This window comes from Ambystoma mexicanum, chromosome 4p (genome assembly GCF_040938575.1).
Source record: "Ambystoma mexicanum isolate Mex_15411 chromosome 4p, UKY_AmexF1_1, whole genome shotgun sequence".
NCBI lineage: Eukaryota > Metazoa > Chordata > Amphibia > Caudata > Ambystomatidae > Ambystoma > Ambystoma mexicanum.
In genome coordinates, this window is record NC_090927.1 from 1,136,607,614 (window position 1) to 1,136,621,784 (window position 14,171).

Genomic DNA, 14,171 nt, shown 5'->3' on the forward strand with positions numbered 1-14,171 from the left:
TGACATACAAGTAAGAATGGAAAGAAAATTATTTTTTCAAGAGATATTTGTCCAGACTAACCTAGAGAAGCAGTTCATCTATTTCAAACATGTCAAAGGCTACGCATGAGGTTTTGTACAGCTGCCAACCTCTTGAGTTGGCCCTCATTGGTGCCTGATATATTGCGTGCATCGTCTGGTGGTAAAACTCAAATCTATACTTTGTAACAGGTCGTGTCATTTTCAGGAACAAGGGAACGGTTTCTACTCCTGGCAATTAGTGCAGGATCCCTCACAGAACTATGTTCCTATACACGTATTCCATTAAGTATGTAAACACACCGCCAGTAAAATGAACGTAATATATATGGAACAGTCTTGGAACCACTGGAATGCCAGCACTGTCTTTAAGCCAAAACTATTGTCATGGGAAGTGAAGGTAAGAGAGAGAGATGACATTTAAGGAGGGACACACAGCCTGAAGGTGTTGTTTAGTAATTCTCCTTCCCGTTAATGCCCAAGTCTAAGCTAAGGCTGATGTGAATTCCCTTTCAATTTTCACCATCTGCATCTGGTCCCTTTATTAACGTAGCTTCACCTTCAATGTTTACTTTCATTATGTTGACCGCTTGTTAGGCTGCTCATTCTATTCTATTACTTTGGCTCCCACTCTTCTTTCCTTCCTCTTAATGGATCTTCCCAACAACCCAAAATGGCCTGCCAATGCTTGTGCATTGTCTCCTAGCAACCACAGACACAATTGTAGTGTCACGTGAACCGCGGCATGACGTGTGACACAGAAGAGTAAATAAAAAGGCATGATTTGTGACTTTTCAAACAGACCGAAGCGGGGCCTTTGAAGCACCATTACCTTGTCGCTCATCACTAATGCGCGGCACTGCGTCACACGGCCAGATCACACATAACATTGGCACAAGGGTTGGTACCCACTATGCGCACCTGCTGATCGGACAGTTTTAAAGCATCTGGGCCTCCGATCCAATCAGCGTGCTGTCTCTCAGCCCACAGCAGGGCCCCAACGTGCTCCATGCATGCCGGTAAGGAGTCCTGCCCAACATATAGCCCTGGACCAGCCACAACTGGCATTTGCCAGAATTCTTGGGATGTTCAAGGTGTTACACTACCCCACGCAAAGAGGTGGGAGGCTCAGACACCCAAGGGAATGGCACTGGCTGCCCCTCGCCAGTCACGCCACCTAGGCGGTGCCAGCATGAAAAAAAGGTGCCTGCACACCCAACACACTGGTGTGGGAAACCCCAATGCCCTAACAAGGGCAGCGGTTCCAAAGGAGTGCCTGTGCACCCCAGAGTGGGCCCAGTGCCAACTAAGGAAAAGGGCAACAACTCCTCCTGGAGTGCCTGTGCATGCCGAAACAGCACCTTTGTTGACACACACATCCGAAGTTATGTCAGCAGAAGATGCTGCAGCACCTGTGCTACCACGCCAGCAAGGGGTGGGGGTCCTCACAACAATGTGGATAACTTGCACCCCTGTGTGAGTTTGACATCGACGGAGCACCAACCTCAGTAGGACCATGGTGGGAACTATGGCAGGAGCACCTGGATATGTATTATGACGCCACAGGGGACAAAGACGCTGATCTATTCAGCAGGACCTGCGGTCCACAAGCTGTTCAAGATTTTGCGCCCCACAGATGACTCATATAATGTAGCTGTCAAGGCGCTGACCGACTACTTTGCCCCAATGGTGAACCCAGACTACGAGAAATTCGTTATGTGCACTGCTATACAGCAAAGTGAAGAAAACCTAGACAAATACCACAGTCGGATGAGACAACTTGCCACAACCTGTGGATGGGAGAACGAGGAGGAAGAGTTGAGACTCCAAATTATTACAGGCTGCCACTCAACAAAGCTTTGAAAACAAATCTTACGTGAACTAGGAATTACAGAGTCCAGGATCCTTGAGCTAGGACGTTCCCACAAACTAGCAGACATAAGAGACTCCAAGATGGAGACGGATCTGAAGTCAGTGAAGCTTGAAGAACTCAAGGAACAATGAGCACCTGGCAACAGAAGAAGCAGCGGAATCCCCCACTCCAGCTCCCTGCCGGCAATGTGGGTATGACCTTCCACACGAGAAGGATTCCCCTGCAAAAGGGTACACCTACACAAGGTTTGGTATCCCAAATCACTTCACTTGAGTTTGCAGAGCCTCGGCACCTGCCAACGTACCAAGGGGAAGGGAACGGCCCAGAGGATTCCGACAAGAGAAGGTAAGCCAATCTGTCAACACTACATCCACTAACTCACAAATGGACCATCCAGGTGCAAGCATAGGGGATGAAGAAGAAGATGTTTTCTTCATATCAGCTGTACTCACTGTCCACGGCCATGTGAAACGCCAACCCCAATGCGCAGGGACCTTTTTGAATACCCTCTTTCATGTGCTCCTCGACACAGGCACCTCAGGCAACGTAATGGCTGACGAACAATACCGGACATTACCAGGCCCCCCTGAACTCCAAGACACAAGAATGCGTATATTCACTTTTGGGGGCAAGACTCCTCTACCATTAGAAGGCACCTTCATTACCGCAGTTCAGCACCATGGTGTGCCCATACAAGCCAGATTCTACGTCACTGAGGTAGAAACCCAAACACTACTTGGCTGTGCAGCAGCCAAAGCCCTGGGGCTCATCCACTTCGCCCATGGAGTGTTTGTAGAGGATGTACAATTGCTACTGCAGATATTCCAGAATATATTCAGCAAATAGGACAGATGGAAGGCAAACCAATTAGGCACCACATTGACAATAGAGTCCAGCCCATGGCTCTGAAACACAGAAGGGTGCAATTCCACCTCCACAAGAAAGTGGAAAAGGAGATCCAAGACCTCGTTGACTTCGACATTATAGAGCAAGTGCAAGGGCCCTCACCCTGGGTATCCGCAATTGTTGTTGCCCACAAGCCTAAACAACCGGACAAAGACTGTATTTGCATTGACATGTGACTGCCCAACAAAGCAATCAGAAGGGAAAGACACCTGACGCCCACCCTAGATGACATTGTCGTGGAGCTGGAAGGAGCAACAGCTTCTCAAAACTTGACCTCCGATCTGGCTACCACCAGCTTCTCCTCCACCAGGACAGTCGTTACATCATGATCTTCACCACCAACATAGGCCTCTACAGGTAAAAAAGGATGAACTTTAGCATCAAATCCGCTGCAGAGATGTTTCAGGACGCCATACATGGAGCACTGGCAGGACTGCCAGCTACCCTGAATGTAAGCAACAACATTCTAGTACATGCAAAATCCGAAATTGAACAACTGGAAAGGCTAGAGAACGTCCTAGTGAGGATCCAGTCCCTAGACCTAACTCTCCACCACAGAAAATGTGAGTTTCTGAAGAACACAAAATAATTTTTCGTTTTCATCTTCCAAGAGGGAGAACTAGCCAGAACCCAGCGAAAGTAAAGGACATCCAAGTAGCCAAACCCCCAAATCCATATCAGAGGTAAGGAGCTTCCTGGGGATGGTCACTTATTGTGGCCGTTTCATTCAGAATCTGGCCACTTATTGTGGCCGCTTCATTGAGAACCTGGCCACCCTGTCTGCACCCCTAAGAAACCTCACAAAGCAGTCAATAGCATGGAAGTGGTCGGCTCCAGGAGTACAACATGCACCTCAAGAACAGGCCAGGACAAAGCAACGCTGCAGACTACCTGTCCCGGCACCCCAAAATGTCAAATGCAGCCCATCCCCTGAGGAGGTTGCGGCAGCTGAAGAACACTTACGGCTTGTCATATAGAGTTCTGTCCCCAAATCAATGGATGTCGCCGAAATCAAGTTATCCTCTATAAACGATGAGTGTTTCCAAATCCTGCGCAACTCCATGGAGTCGGGACAGAGGAGGTCCGCTCTCGAAGACCTAGTCTCGAGGACACAGGAAGCAAAACACACCTCAGAGCAACTGTGGAAAGTGCGATGCGAACCCACATTCACAGACGATGGACTACTTTTGAGAAGCCTCCGCACAGCCATCTCTGCCGAACTGACCAACAGAGTAATCACCCTCGTCCATCACGGCCATCAAGGTGCTGCCAAAACTAAAAGCCGCCTTAGGCTCAAGGTCTGGTTCTCAGCATTGGAGTTAAAGGTAGAATATTTTATCTATGCCTGCAAGTGGTGCCAAGCTGCTGCTCCACACATTAGAGAACTGTCCATCCAGTGCCTGCCTCAAAGCGAGGAAGCATGGGAAACCATCCACATGGACTTTGGATGGACACAAAGAGATTTGCACTTCCTAGTTATGATAGATTTGTGGTCCCGGTGCCCTGAAGTTGAATTGGTCCGGTTGGCTCTCCACGAAGTCATACCATTAATGGAAAAGATGTTTGCTACCCACGGCTTCCCCAAAACAATATACTCAGGCAATGGCTCCCCATTCCAGAGCACGGTCCTAGGTGATTTCCTGGCGTAACGGGGCATTGATCATTGTAAATCATACCTGTGTTGCCATGCGCAAATTGCGAAGCAGAACATTTTATATGCACACTCAAAAAATGCTTCCGCACAGCACATGGACAAGAGACATGTGGGAAACCAGCCCTGTTTCAATATCTACTTGAGTGTACGACAACCCCACACTACTCAACAGGAGTAGCCCCAGCAGAGGCCCTATTTTGAAGGTGTCCTCACACTTTTCTACCCGAACTGGAAGGGAGAACTCCAGGGACAATAGACAATGAAGACGTGCAAGCCCAGAGGGAAGCCTCAATCCAAAAAGGAGAACAGCAGGCGGGTGGTACGTGGACATGACATACCAGTCAGCGAAACAGTCGTAGTGAGAGCTTGCCACCCAGAAGGAAAGTTATCCCTCCAACACGAGCCCTCACCTCTAAAGGCAGTGTGGGTGCAAGGTTTCCAAATAATAGGTGCAGATAATCATGGGCTGGTTACATGAAACTCCAGCTTCTTTAGGAGGCTTTGAGGTCCGCCCGAGTGCAGACAAACTGATATGGACAGAGGATGGACATTACCTCCCACCATACCATCCCGAAACAGGTGACATGGAAGAGGACATCCCAAGAGATCCTCATTCCAGAGGGAGCAGCTGAACCAACATCCCGGGAAGTCGAACATCACCCAGAACCGGCCGCAGCCAGCGTGACTGAACAGCGCTACCCCACCCGTGAGTCAAGAGGGCCACCGGCGCGACTGAAAGACTATGACCTGAGCACCTGATGAGGTGGACAGTCAGGGGGGAGAAGCCCGGCTAAGAACCCCAACCTGGGGTAACCGTGAGTTCCTTGACATGTTGTGCTTTTCAGTTGTATGTTTTTCAAACCTGCGTTGCATGTGTTGTTTCTGACATGTTCTGAAAGCCAAAGGTCTGTTGTTATAAAAATTGGGAGGTGAGCAGTGTCACGTGAACTGAGGCATGATGTCATGATGCAGAAGAGTAAATAAAGAGGCCATGTTTGCACCATTTCAAACACACTGAAGCTGGGCCTGTGAAGCACCATTATTGTGTCTGTCATCATTAATGCGTGGTGCTGGGCCACGCGGCCAGATCACACGGCCCCATAACAGCAATGCATCATTCCTCCTCAGCAGACAGCCACAGCCAGGGAGGTAAACCATACGTAATCTATCTGCACAAAGAAATACACAGACTTGAACAAACATGAACACTTTGGCTTTTACTTTTATTTTTCTAAATAGCACGTTTATTTAAGCCATCTTCATTTTAAGATGTCAGAAAGTCCATTCATTGGAAAATGCACATTTACTGACAAGGTACTAATCCTTTCGCATCACTTCCCCAGAATATGATGGTCAGATTGCATTGGAATGTGAGTATGCAGATATACTATTTATATACTGAACACTTTGCAAACCCACCATCATTTTCCAGAGTGGAAATGCTGATGGTAAGGGAAGTGTCTACATTTCCTTTTTGTGTGTCTATAGGTATTTTTCCTCAGTCAGACAATATTTTCTAACCTTTGCTTACAGGTCGAGAGGCTAGAAAATGGTATGGTTCATAGTTGTTTTAGTAAATGAGCCTGTGCCAGCTTAACAAAACAAATCTTCCTTTTAAGAGCTTATATCAGTTGATATTTAGATAGTACAAAACATACTTGGCTCAAGCCAAGTTACATTTGAGCATAATCTAATACAAAAGTGGCACATTAGGTATACCCTTTCCTTGAAATGAATCTCAGACTGATCTTCTGATTCCCCTATGCTGTATACCATCACTCTTAATTTCTATGCCAACATATTTGTATATTTCCCAGTCAAGCTTGAGGTAAGACAATTTCGGGGTCACTTGGAGGTATTTCTCGTGCTTGATTCCGAATGCAAATGCCCTCTAATTCCGATTGTTGGTTCTACCTCTTCAGTTTGTTTCTGGACATGTGCTGCATTTTATGCTGGGCAGCTTTACAGCTCCAAGAAAACTGATAACAAACTAATAGGCTTTTTCATAACATGCTCAAGTGAATTGCAATCTGCCACGGTCATATTTTACATCACATAACTGTCTCTATCTGCCAAGATGACCCACTCTGGAGCCCATCTCCCCCACTGGAGACTGGCTCACGATTTGCATCAATAACATTACGTGACAAAAGAAAACAAGTGGCTGCGATTGTAAAAATGATGAGTGGATGCACAGGTGTCAACTCATGCCCTGCTTACACAGTGCCCCAGCAGAGCTGCCCACACCTCTACCTAGGCCCAAAAAACTATGAAGAGCGAGAACATTAATCTTGCAACATGTATTGGAATGAAGGCAAGCACACCTGAAGGGGGTCTTTACTTGGAGGGTGCCTGTCCCTTAGATCGTCTGCATATGCTGAACTGGCAGCACGGATTCTGCTGTTATAATGGGAATAATCTACCCCTCTCTCTTATATCCTTCTTGTGCACCTCAAAGGGTCACACAGGGTCAATTTCTCAGCCCCTGGTGGGACTTTCTCCTGCACAATATGCTGATTGAAAATATCCAATGACAGTACCCTCTAGTAACAGAAAAGGGTACTGCATCTTCTTCCAATAGTGTCTCTAATTCATTGCAACATACCAAAATGGGAATACGTATGACCTATTGGGTACAAGTGACATTATTTAGATAAACATTTCTACAAAATGACTTTTTCAGGCTCAAATTTACAGAATGAGAAAGTCCTCTAGAAGAATTTAATGTCAAGTGAAATATCTTCTAAAATGTTTAATTAAATTACTGAAAATGCTCACCTAAAATGGGTTTAATGTTCAGCATTTTATGGACCTAATTAAAAGGGTAAGCTTAAGAAGTTTCAGAATCAATTTGTTTTCCAATGGCTTTAAGCCACGTGGTGGGTGGATAGGCATGCAATGGCAACTCTTTCAGAATTAGGCCTCTCAGCTCAAAATACAGGACCCTATTATAGGAAGCACATTTCCTAGGTTTCTTTGTTTTGTTGACAGTTTAACAGTACATATCTGATGGGAAATACCAGCCTGACAGTCAACTCTTAAGAAGTAGTGCACTCGCTCTGACTATGTCCATGATGGCTCAATCCATGATGGTTAAATGCAGATGATTGTGCACAATGAGCATTCCACTGCTGGACACAAAGAAAACCAATAAGAAGAGACATTGATAACGTGCCTATCTTAGCCCATCTGTGAACGCAAACAATGCAAAGACATGTGCACACCAATACACATACACACACACACACATCCTCAATGAGCATATTTTCAAAGTGTTCATATGCCCACACACTGTCCTGTGTACTGTGGCAGGTAATGCCAACACTTTCCAAAAGGTACAAGTACTTGGGCGTATATTGCTAAAGCCTGATGAATTCTCATGTAGTGCCGAAACACAAGCCCAAACTATTGCTGTTGCCAATGCTTGTTTAAATATGAGAACTGGCATATTTGGCATCACCTCAGGGTGTGACATTAGTGTTAGAAACCACAGCTGTAAATAATATGTGCCATCACCTGTGATAATTTGTTAACAAAATGAGTCAAGGGACCAGATTACAGAAAATGTACACTGGCGCAAGTGCCAGGTTTGCATGGTATTAGCACTAGGGCAAAGTTTGCCTATTTTTAAAAACACTGGGACACATTAAAAAACCATTGCACATCGACAAGTGCAGTTTGGCATATAAAAAGCACCAGGGCAAAGTTTGCACTAGTATTAATACGGAATGGTATTAGCACTAGGGCAAACTTTGCCCCAATGCAAAAATGCAACAACAATGTATCTTTTTAGCAATATGGCAATTTTAACCCTGCTGCTTTTAATATGCCAAACTGCACTTGTCGAGGTGCAATGGTTTTTTAATGTGTCCCGGTGTTTTTAAAAAATCGGACAAACTTTGTCCTAGTGCTAATACTGTGCAAACTGTGCACTTCCAACGGGGCAACGTTTCTGCAATCTGGGCCCTTAAGATATCTTCCTTAAACGATATCAATCATGTAAACAGAAGCAATGAACACTTACTGAGCAGCCAATTCCACTGATGTTGGACTATTGTCATGATCCTCAGTACACGGCTACCGTGTGCCGCCATCATTTCGAAAATACGACAGCGAAGGCAGTCCTTTCAAATTCAAAGTCAGTAAATATTGTTAACAGAAAATAAAGGAAACACTGGCCTTGTAGATGCAGTACATGAGAAGGCTATCACAGTTTAGTGATTACGCAGCAGAGTGGAGAACAACCGAGAAGGTCCGAGGTGGAACTTCACTGCGTGGCCATGCGGGGAGATTAATGGGATGAGGCATGCAGGCCTTTTTGGCAGAGAAGAAGAGACTGTAAAACGGGGGGTGGGTGGGATAACTAGGTAAGGAACATCTGAATGACGATGAAGGGGTTGGAATGTGCCCAGGAGTGGATGAAGTATAGGGTAAAGAGGAGAAGTTAGGCGTCCTCTGAGGGAGCTTTTGGGAGGGGTGCTTCATGTATGGCAGCAGGGCTGTGTTGAGGGGAGGGGAGTTCAAGTAGCACTGAGATATCAGAGCAAAACAAGGATAAGGCAGATGCATGATAATATGGAGGAAAGCAGAGGCACGCAGAAGACTTCGATTGCCAAAGGAGCGGAACCATGCAAGTGGGACACACAGTGTGGTGGAATGACTGTGGAGTGAGGAGCAGTCCAAGAATGAGAAGAGGGCTGAGGAAATGATAGCACATGGTGTGAGTGCAACCAAGTGCGTCATGGTGTGAGTGCAACCAAGTGCGTCAAATGTACCACAGGCCTGGAGTGCGTCCAGGCCTGTGGTACATTTGAGAATTAAACACAGGTGGCGTGCTAATTTTCAGGAAAGAAATCACACAAAGGACAATTTATATTTGCACTGGCGGAATGTGTGCATTTTCATCATTATGTGCTCCGAATCCCTGCAACTGCACAACACAAAAAAAAAAAAATACCCCACATGTTGAAAGAGAAGCAGTGGTCCTCTAAAAGATAAATGCATCGTGGACAGAAGCAAAATTTAAGTTTGGTGGCAAGAGAGTTTTGAAAATAATCATAAACACTCACATTACTCTGGGCAACCCTCTTGTCCATCATTGCACAACCCACCATGTCATTACATAAGAGTAATGTTCATACGGTATTCAGGTTTGTTTCCACCACACAAGGGGCAGTTCAGCTCGAACTGCTAGAGCACATCCGTTCTGCACAGAACCACAAGCAACCCCCCATATGTTTCTGCTCCACTGGTAGTTCCAGTAGTGGTAGGGCATTGTAAGTCCCAATTTCGTAGTCTACCAGACTCCAGTGGGATTTCAGAAGAATTACCATCGGCGGTGATTCCGCTGGCAATAATTCGGCCAATTTTGCGGATTTACAGTGGTAAAGTGGAGGATTAGCCTCCAGATTTTTGCTGAACAGATATCCTCCACCTTACCACCAAACTCGGCAGTGGTGCGGTTATGCAGCGGTAATGCTGTGGTAGAAGAATTACTGCTGTATTACTGCATTTTTTACTGCACCGCTGGACTCGTAATGAGGCCCATTGTCTCTATCATCTGTGCATTATCTCTATCATCTGTGCATTGTCTCTATCATCTGTGCATTATCTCTATCATCTGTGCATTGTCTCTATCATCTGTTCATTGTCTCTATCATCTGTGCTAGTACTTTGCAAAGGTTAGGATGTGCGATTCCAGTAGATAGAGAAATTGTGTCCTGAAAAGAGCCAGGGATGCAAAAATGAAGGTCAGACAAGAACTTAACGACAACAGGAACAACTTTGCAAATCCAAACCTGCCCACTGTTAATCTAACCGATAAACAGCTTCCTTTTGATGTCTTTTGCTGAGGTGGCTGTGTGGGCTGACCTTAAGCTATGTGGCTGAGCCATGCTGCCCCCAAAAGGGGTCCTTTTCACCCATTTCAGGACTCAACGCATGTGTCATCAGCTGCCCGTTTCATTGTTTCTAATTTCCATGGCACCATATACATGATGAGGATGAGTACAGTATTTTCTGTGAAGAAAAGAATACACAATGGAACTTAAATAGCAGTGTAAATTTCATTCTGTGGTCCACGAATGTACGCATGAAGATTCCAAGCATACTTCAAAAAGCATGGATGTGTACGTTGCTCATAAAAACATAACATAACGTAACATAACAATTGTTTAGAAAGATGTGCTACATCGAAATAACGTCTGAAATCCCTCTAATGACAAAAATCTCCACTGGCTGCAGTGTCTTTCTTATTCTTGGATATGTTGAAGTTATTCTGTTTAACCTGGAGACATCCTGACCCTGTCCCCAAGTCAAGATATGTCCGGAATTGCTTTTGAGAAATGTTTCGTAGAATATTTATTATTGCCTTTTTCGGTACTATTCACTACAGAATAGGCCTTCCCTCCCTCACCCATCGCTGATGCACAGTTTCCTCAGAATCATTCCTGATGATGACATTGGCTACATCAAGCAAATTGACGATCGAACCAAGGAGGCCTATGAACACTGCAACATGCTCAAACACACCCTGCCCGTCCTCAACACTCCTGAAGCACCAACGCATCTACAACCATGGAGCTGCCTCGCAGTGACTTATGCAAAACCTTCTACCTGGGTCTCTCCCAATATCTGCCCCACCAAATGCACACCAAGAGCATCTGGGCACGTATATCCCTTTCAAAATCTGGCCCAGTATATCAAAAAAAAGATAACTCTGGAACAACAGGTGTCCTACGCTAAATGTTATTTTTTTAATTACTCTTCCATTTTTGTTTAACAACAATGGAGAGGGTCTGTGGGGGCCCTCGTTGAATCTGATCCATGCCACATATATAAGAATGGCACATTCTCAAACATTCATGAGCAGGATGTTGCTTCTGGCAATAGTTTCAGTGCAGATGCATTTGAAAGACATCAATTTGCGCACTTTGCCAAGGCCAGCCTCCCGTGCAGTCTGCCAGAAACTGCATCCCATACTGAAACACTTTTGTAGTTCATTTAATGAAATATGTGAATGGACTGTCATACTACGTGTAGGAAAATCACCACACAAACTTGCAGAATATATCCTTGGGCACGTCTTTTTTTTTAAATACATTCAATGTCAGTCGAATACAAAAACAAATGGATTGACGGATTCTGTGGCAAAGCACGGAGGCTAACATGATGCATATATATTTTTTTTTTATTTCGAGCACAGAAGCCTGGAACTTTATGCAAATAGAACTTCTACCTTGAACGTTCTGCCCAACACTACAAACTCTCAGTTTTCCACAATCTTCTCTTACGTTTGTGCTGCACGGAGGACAGATAAGTCCCGTCCGGAGCATTCAAATGGACGGGTTTACGAGGACAATTTGCACAACCGGTTGTGGAGTGAGAGGATAGATGATTGGCTGTTGGGGAGCCTGTGAATGAGCAGTGGTTGAGGGGTAACATGGTTCCGTCTGACAAGACTCCCACAGGTCAGGGGGTTTAAGGCTGCAAGGAGGTCTCTCCCTGACAGGTGTGACTGGTGTGCATTTTGAGACGCATTTTTCTGTAGAAGGGTTCAAGTCGGGCATTTGGCTTCAGGAGCTAAGATTCGAGTTCTGTGGGGGGACGGGCAGCTAACGGCTATTCCAGCACAAAGTAACAGCACCATCGTTGTGTGTATATTATTAGCTTTTAATGGGATTTACTTTCAGTCGGCTTAACCAGATGTTCATTACTTGGCGCTGAATTACTGGCAAGACATCAGTAATGCACCATGCGTGTAATCATGTTCCCAACAATGTCGGGTCTCTCACACACACACATAAAAGGACTGTCCGACCATACACACTGCCCTTGCTGCAAGTGGATCACACCAAGCCTCTAAAACATGACATCTCACTGCAAACTAGAATAAATATGGAGAAACCGTTACAATCAACAGGATACAATTAAATACCAAACACAACTCAGAATATACAAATCAGTAGTCCTCAAAGGAAGAAAAAAAACATACCACATAACAAGAATCCAATTGACAACAAACCAACAAAAATAACTCTTTGGAATCATCAAAGAGATACAAAAACACTACGTCCTGCAGCAAAATCATCATCCCATCACAAGCTATATGTGACAATATCACAAACTACTTCAGAACAGACATTAAGATATCCAACAGACCTTTTAATCAACCCACGCATCCATAAACACAACCAAGGAACCACTGACAACAGGCAATCCACCAGCCACAGCAAGACTCATCCGATTTGAACCAATAGACAAAGAAGCTTTCTCCACATTAATAAAGGACACCAACCTACCCAGATCTCCAAGCAACCCTTGCCCCCCGGGCATCCATAAACAAGTTCTCAAACACAGCACTACGGCATCACACTTCCGTTTTCTGATGAACCAATTCCTAAACACAGGAACAGCACCAAAATATTTCAAATTGGCTTACATCAGGTCACTGATAAGAAAACGAAATGGAAAGCGTTGAAACCCCCAGCTATTACAGACCTATATCCAACTTGCCCCACCCAGCGAAAATACTGGAGAACTACGTATACAAAATTCTACTCAGCTACATAGAAATGAACGGAATGCTTGATCACTCACAAGTTGGCTTCAGACCCATGAGAGGAACGGAATTGGCTCTCCTATCCTGATGGGTCGACTTAAAAATAAATTCAGACAACAGCACTCAATCTGCCCTTATGATACTAGACATATCATATCAGCAGTGTTCGACACAATCAACCACACAAATCTAATCAAAAGACTGGAGGAAAGCTGTGTAAAAAGCTCCACCTTAAAAGGGCCAAAATCGAACAGAAAGCACCTACCTACTGCTTTTTACTTCAAACACCAACAACATCTCCTGCAAAGTGCTACAAGGCTCCAGCCGCTCCCCTCTCCTCTGAAACAACTACATGTCCCCCTTGATGAATATCATTTGAAACCACGGACTGACCGCCTACAACTATGCTGACGACACACAACTCATTGTCCAGATAGCCACAACCCAAGACCAAAGCAACATCATCAACAATTGCCTCACCAACATATATACCTGGATGACAAGGAACAACACCAAAATAAAACCGGCCTAAACAGAAATAATAATCTCACCTCCAGAGAACAATGTTACTGACTCAGAATTAGACTGGCCGCTTTGAATGGGTAGCCAACCACTGATAGCAAAAGTAGTAAAAAACCTGGGAATACTCACGGACAATGGACTCTCACTGGAGCCACAAGTCAACGCTATTACAAAGAAATGCTTCTACTGTGCTCCCCTACCTCTACTTCCCACACAGAACTCCCACAAGCATCTGCCTAGTATTGTCAAGAGTCAACTATGCAAACAGTCTCTACCTTGGAATGCCAGCAAAAATATGCAATGCATCCAAAACACTACAGCAAGGATACACCTGAGACTAAACAAAAGGGACCACATCACACCGACCCTTAAAAAGCCTACTTTGGCTCCCAGTAAAAAAAAAACACATTCAATTCAAAGCCCTATGCATTGCCCACAAATCATTACACAGACAAGGAGCTGAATTCCTACAGGCCAAGATAGCTGCTTTCAACCCGGAAGAGACCTAATATCAAGTGACAACCTCCAAATCAAAATGAAACGATATGAAAAAAGGGAATACTGAGGAACCACATTCTCACATCTAATTGCTAATCTGTACATATATATAGTGCCGGAATGATGGTGTAAATTCCCAT